This window comes from Myotis brandtii, unplaced genomic scaffold (genome assembly GCF_000412655.1).
Source record: "Myotis brandtii unplaced genomic scaffold, ASM41265v1 scaffold1927, whole genome shotgun sequence".
NCBI classification, from domain to species: domain Eukaryota; kingdom Metazoa; phylum Chordata; class Mammalia; order Chiroptera; family Vespertilionidae; genus Myotis; species Myotis brandtii.
In genome coordinates this window covers 214,560-220,459 of record NW_005357181.1, presented here as the reverse complement: position 1 = coordinate 220,459, position 5,900 = coordinate 214,560, and the positions used below count along the sequence as shown (strand labels likewise).

At 46.9% G+C, this 5,900-nt stretch overlaps 1 protein-coding gene across 4 annotated transcripts in view; it reads right to left on the bottom strand.

Moving 5' to 3' along the window:
* KBTBD3 (kelch repeat and BTB (POZ) domain containing 3) overlaps positions 1-5,894 on the bottom strand; it is a 30,178-nt gene extending 24,284 nt beyond the window's left edge. For 2 of the 4 annotated variants that reach the window (XM_005864882.2, XM_005864886.2), the window contains exon 1: positions 5,724-5,894. The gene's annotated coding sequence lies outside the window, so the exon portion shown is untranslated. Of the gene's footprint in view, positions 1-5,322; positions 5,478-5,723 lie in introns of all 4 variants that reach the window. The other 2 variants (XM_005864885.2, XM_014538532.1) reach the window with 2 other exon arrangements.
* Between the last annotated feature and the right edge of the window lie 6 nt (positions 5,895-5,900).

The window sequence follows — 5,900 nt, the reverse complement described above, 5'->3', positions numbered from 1 at the left end:
CCCGCCCTGGCCCGGGCCAGGGGACCTGAGGGTGCACCGGGGGACCTGAGGCTGCACCCCCCACCCAGCAGGGCTTGACGGGGGACCTGAGGCTGCACCCTCACCTGGCATGCACCGGGGGACCTGAGGCTGTGCCCCCCGCCTGGCGGGGCTTGATGGGGGTGGAGCCGGCTGGGTCTGGATCTCGCCTAATGGGGGTGGGGCTGGCCTGGTCTGGGTCTCACGTGATTTCGAGGAATGCACAAGTGGGCGGGGCCTTGACTCTGGGGCCCCAGACTCTGACAGGAGGAAGATTTTCATATACATTTTACTAATTTTCTTTCATATCTGGCACTTCTATTATAAAGAAAGGGCAAATAGCAATGTTAAAATATTTCGTCTAATTAATTTCCTTTTAATGTGCATGAATTTCATGCACCGGGCTACTAGTGGAGAATAAAGTCAGATTTGATCCCTGGTTTCTTGGTATTTAGTATCTAGTGAAAAAGAATTACAAATTATAAATTATTATAAATACTGTGAAGAAACACCTGAGAAAAGGAAATTAAAATGAACACTGTGAGGGGAAGTACTCAATTTCAGACAAAAATGGTAACAGTGAACACTTAGTGTTACTATGTGTCAGGCTCTGTACTCCATACTTTATATACTCTTTAATCTTCTAAACCACTATTGTCCCCATTTTATATACAGGGAACAGGAAGCTTTGAGAATTTAACTAAATTGCCCAAGATGATGTAGCAAACAAATAGGGAGCTGGCATGTAAACTCAGTCTGATCCCAGGTCCTTGTTTTCATCCACTACATTAGGGAGAGAGAGTCTTTCTGAGAAAAGTGTCATTTAAGTTGACACCTGAATGATGAGAAGGTAAGGGGCTGCTGAACAAAATGTGTATAAAGCCCTCAAGTGGGAAAGGGTCCCAAGAAGACAGGGCGCTTACAAGCATCAAATCCTGTCTTACAGCAAGGTGCAGGGGGCAGGATTATAAAGGGGAAGGGGCTAAGGTGAGGCTGGGGGTCTGCAGATGTCAGCTTTTGTAATTAGTCATCAAGGGGGTGAGATGATTTGATGAGATGATGTTTTGACTCCTGGTGGGTCCGTCTGACCCTGCTTATCGGTTCTGCTTGTGGATTCACAGCTGAGTAACCTCCCTAATCACTTCACACAGCCCTTGAGAAGGAAACTGTAAGAAAAACTTACCCTCTTATCCTATGTAATAAAAGGGTAATATGCAAATAGACTGACCGATGCAATGACCAGTTGCCATGATGCACACTGACCACCAGGGGGTAGACGCTCAATGCAGGAGCTGCCCCCTGGTGGTCAATGTGCTCCCACAGGGGGAGCGCCACTCAACCAGAAGCTGGGCTGACATCCCCCAAGGGCTCCTGGACTGCAGAAAGGGCGCAGGCCGGGCTGAGGGATCTCTCCTGCCTCTCCCCTCCCTCCCAGTGCACAAATGTCGTGCACTGGACCTCTAGTTCACATATAAAAAACTTAACCCCCTGTTCACATAAGTATGTCTTAAGATTTAAAATGATTATTTCTGCCCTAACCGGTTTAGCTCAGTGGATAGAGTGTCCGCCTGCAGACTGAAGGGTCCCAGGTTCGATTTCAGTCAAGGGCATGTACCTTGGTTGCGGGCACATCCCCAGTAGGGGGTGTGCAAGAGGCAGCTGATCGATGTTTCTCTCTCATTGATGTAACTCTCTATCCCTCTCCCTTCCTCTCTGTAAAAATCAATAAAATATATTTTTAAAAAATAAAATAAAATGATTATTTCTCAGATTAATGCAGGTGCCCTATCTACTAGATTATAAGTCACCCCATCACTTTCATCGCTGGAATATAGTTAACGAGAGCTAGGAGGTAGGTGAGATAGGACTCCAGAAGGCCAGTTCTCCCTCATGCAGGATCCCATAAGCCACAAGAACCTGAAATTTTATTCTAAGTGCAACTGGAATCACAGAAGATTTTGAACTGAACAGTGAAAGGATCTGATTTATATTTTTAAGTATCGTTCTGGCTGATGTTTGAAGAATGAATTTTAAGAAGGTAAGAGAAATCGAGTCCAAGTTACTCATTTATTCAACAAATTTAAAAAGTTTACGGAGTAGCTAATATGGTGGCAAGCTCTATCCAAGGTACTGCAACTACAGCAAAAACAATACAAAGTCCTGCACTCTGGAATAAACTTTGGAGTGGTACACACATACACACACACACACACACACCTCTTTCCGCTAATCAACAATTTCTTCCACTCTACTGGACATTTTCCATCAATGTACAAATTTTAGTACCTACCATCTTTAAATAAACATCAAACAAAACTATATCCTTTGACCTTTTATTCCCTCCCCTCTAGCTATCATCCCATTTGTTACACCCTAATTGAGAAAAACTTCTTTAATGAACAGTCTACAGTGCCCTGGCTGGTTTGGCTCAATGGATAGAGCATCGGCCTATGGATTGAAGGGTCCTGGGTTTGATTCTGGTCAAGGGCACATGTCCGGGGTTGCGGATTCTGTCCCCAGTAGGGGATGTGCAGGAGGCAGCCTATCAATGATTCTCTCTCATCACTGATGTTTCTATTTCTACATCTCTCCCTCCCTCACCCTTCCTCTCTAAGCTTTGAGAATTTAACTAAATTGCCCAAGATGATGTAGCAAACAAATAGGGAGCTGGCATGTAAACTCAGTCTGATCCCAGGTCCTTGTTTTCATCCACTACATTAGGGAGAGAGAGTCTTTCTGAGAAAAGTGTCATTTAAGTTGACACCTGAATGATGAGAAGGTAAGGGGCTGCTGAACAAAATGTGTATAAAGCCCTCAAGTGGGAAAGGGTCCCAAGAAGACAGGGCGCTTACAAGCATCAAATCCTGTCTTACAGCAAGGTGCAGGGGGCAGGATTATAAAGGGGAAGGGGCTAAGGTGAGGCTGGGGGTCTGCAGATGTCAGCTTTTGTAATTAGTCATCAAGGGGGTGAGATGATTTGATGAGATGATGTTTTGACTCCTGGTGGGTCCGTCTGACCCTGCTTATCGGTTCTGCTTGTGGATTCACAGCTGAGTAACCTCCCTAATCACTTCACACAGCCCTTGAGAAGGAAACTGTAAGAAAAACTTACCCTCTTATCCTATGTAATAAAAGGGTAATATGCAAATAGACTGACCGATGCAATGACCAGTTGCCATGATGCACACTGACCACCAGGGGGTAGACGCTCAATGCAGGAGCTGCCCCCTGGTGGTCAATGTGCTCCCACAGGGGGAGCGCCACTCAACCAGAAGCTGGGCTGACATCCCCCAAGGGCTCCTGGACTGCAGAAAGGGCGCAGGCCGGGCTGAGGGATCTCTCCTGCCTCTCCCCTCCCTCCCAGTGCACAAATGTCGTGCACTGGACCTCTAGTTCACATATAAAAAACTTAACCCCCTGTTCACATAAGTATGTCTTAAGATTTAAAATGATTATTTCTGCCCTAACCGGTTTAGCTCAGTGGATAGAGTGTCCGCCTGCAGACTGAAGGGTCCCAGGTTCGATTTCAGTCAAGGGCATGTACCTTGGTTGCGGGCACATCCCCAGTAGGGGGTGTGCAAGAGGCAGCTGATCGATGTTTCTCTCTCATTGATGTAACTCTCTATCCCTCTCCCTTCCTCTCTGTAAAAATCAATAAAATATATTTTTAAAAAATAAAATAAAATGATTATTTCTCAGATTAATGCAGGTGCCCTATCTACTAGATTATAAGTCACCCCATCACTTTCATCGCTGGAATATAGTTAACGAGAGCTAGGAGGTAGGTGAGATAGGACTCCAGAAGGCCAGTTCTCCCTCATGCAGGATCCCATAAGCCACAAGAACCTGAAATTTTATTCTAAGTGCAACTGGAATCACAGAAGATTTTGAACTGAACAGTGAAAGGATCTGATTTATATTTTTAAGTATCGTTCTGGCTGATGTTTGAAGAATGAATTTTAAGAAGGTAAGAGAAATCGAGTCCAAGTTACTCATTTATTCAACAAATTTAAAAAGTTTACGGAGTAGCTAATATGGTGGCAAGCTCTATCCAAGGTACTGCAACTACAGCAAAAACAATACAAAGTCCTGCACTCTGGAATAAACTTTGGAGTGGTACACACATACACACACACACACACACACCTCTTTCCGCTAATCAACAATTTCTTCCACTCTACTGGACATTTTCCATCAATGTACAAATTTTAGTACCTACCATCTTTAAATAAACATCAAACAAAACTATATCCTTTGACCTTTTATTCCCTCCCCTCTAGCTATCATCCCATTTGTTACACCCTAATTGAGAAAAACTTCTTTAATGAACAGTCTACAGTGCCCTGGCTGGTTTGGCTCAATGGATAGAGCATCGGCCTATGGATTGAAGGGTCCTGGGTTTGATTCTGGTCAAGGGCACATGTCCGGGGTTGCGGATTCTGTCCCCAGTAGGGGATGTGCAGGAGGCAGCCTATCAATGATTCTCTCTCATCACTGATGTTTCTATTTCTACATCTCTCCCTCCCTCACCCTTCCTCTCTGAAATCAATAAAAACAAAAAAGTCTATAGTTCTTCACCTCCAGTTAGCAGAAACCACTATAATCTAGGTCCTCTCTTTCACCCCACTAAAACAAGTATTAGTAAGTAGAATGCCTTATACCTTACATATCTTTATATTTTTTCTTATTGTAGCATTTTTGTACGTGCCTTATCTATCTGCTTTGCCAGACTGTCAACTCTGCAAGGTGGTAAGCAGACCTTAAATGTCACACATTGCCACGGACTTTTATCGTAAACTCATATATCAAGCGAGGAATTCATTTTACAGCTCTTTGCAGACTTGTGTATGTGTGTGTTCAAAAGCCCATTTATCTGTAAAGTATTGAAGGGGGCTCATGATATCACGAAAAGCTAATGGAAACAGGCATAGATGCAAACAGAACACAACCCTCGTTGAAGAGTACGATTGTGTTCATTCCTATTGCTGGCCTTTTATTGGCGTTCCTTGGCAACCGAAGGAAGAAGAGCATCTGAATCCCACCGTGTGTGTAGCATTGAACCAACCACAGAGTCAGGCATTGGCATTCATCTGCAGAGATCACCTTTCCCTGGACCCGGCCCCGGGAGGGGCTTTGATCACTAGGGCTGTCCTAGGAGTCACCGACAGTCTACCTGGAACAACTGTGGGCGCAGAGACATCAGTAAAAATAACTGAGCAGAGACAGTAGCTCGGAAGTGCTGCTGCAGTTATTTAACTCGGCTCTGCGGCTTTTAGAGCAAGGACCTGAGATACGTGGACCCACCGGTGCCTCAGCGAGAGAATCCTCAGTTTTCTCCCCCGGGGTTTGGTCCAGGCTTGGCAATCGCAGAGCAGCCTGAGTCACTTGATGGTGAGAACAAAGGGTCAACAGGAGCCCAGCGGCTCGGGCTCGGGGGCAGCCTCGGCCCCACTGGGCTCCTGGGGGCAGAAGTGTCCTAGGTGAGCGGAGGGGTCCAACCAAGGGGATGGGGGCAGGGGGAGGAAGGCAAGTCCAACCGGCACCAGGCAGTCCCTTCCCAGACGCGGGAACCTCTCCCGGTCCCAAACGCGAAGGAGCGGCAGAGGCAGCCGAGGCCAGGGGGATCCTCTCTCCTGTGGGCCCCGGGGGGTCTCCTGGAATCAGACGCCATCACCCCATTCGGTCCGACCCCAGAGATCACCCACCTGCAACCGCGGCATCCGAAGTCTCCACCCCGGTCTCTCTGCCTCCGGAGGGCTGGCTGCGATTGGCTTGCACCGCTGTCCCGTTAGCTCTTTCCCGAGTGTGAGTGGCATCACTCGCCGGCTCCTGGCCTTGGTCCCGCCTTCCGCTCGCGCCGAAGCCCCGCCCCGCCCCGTGAC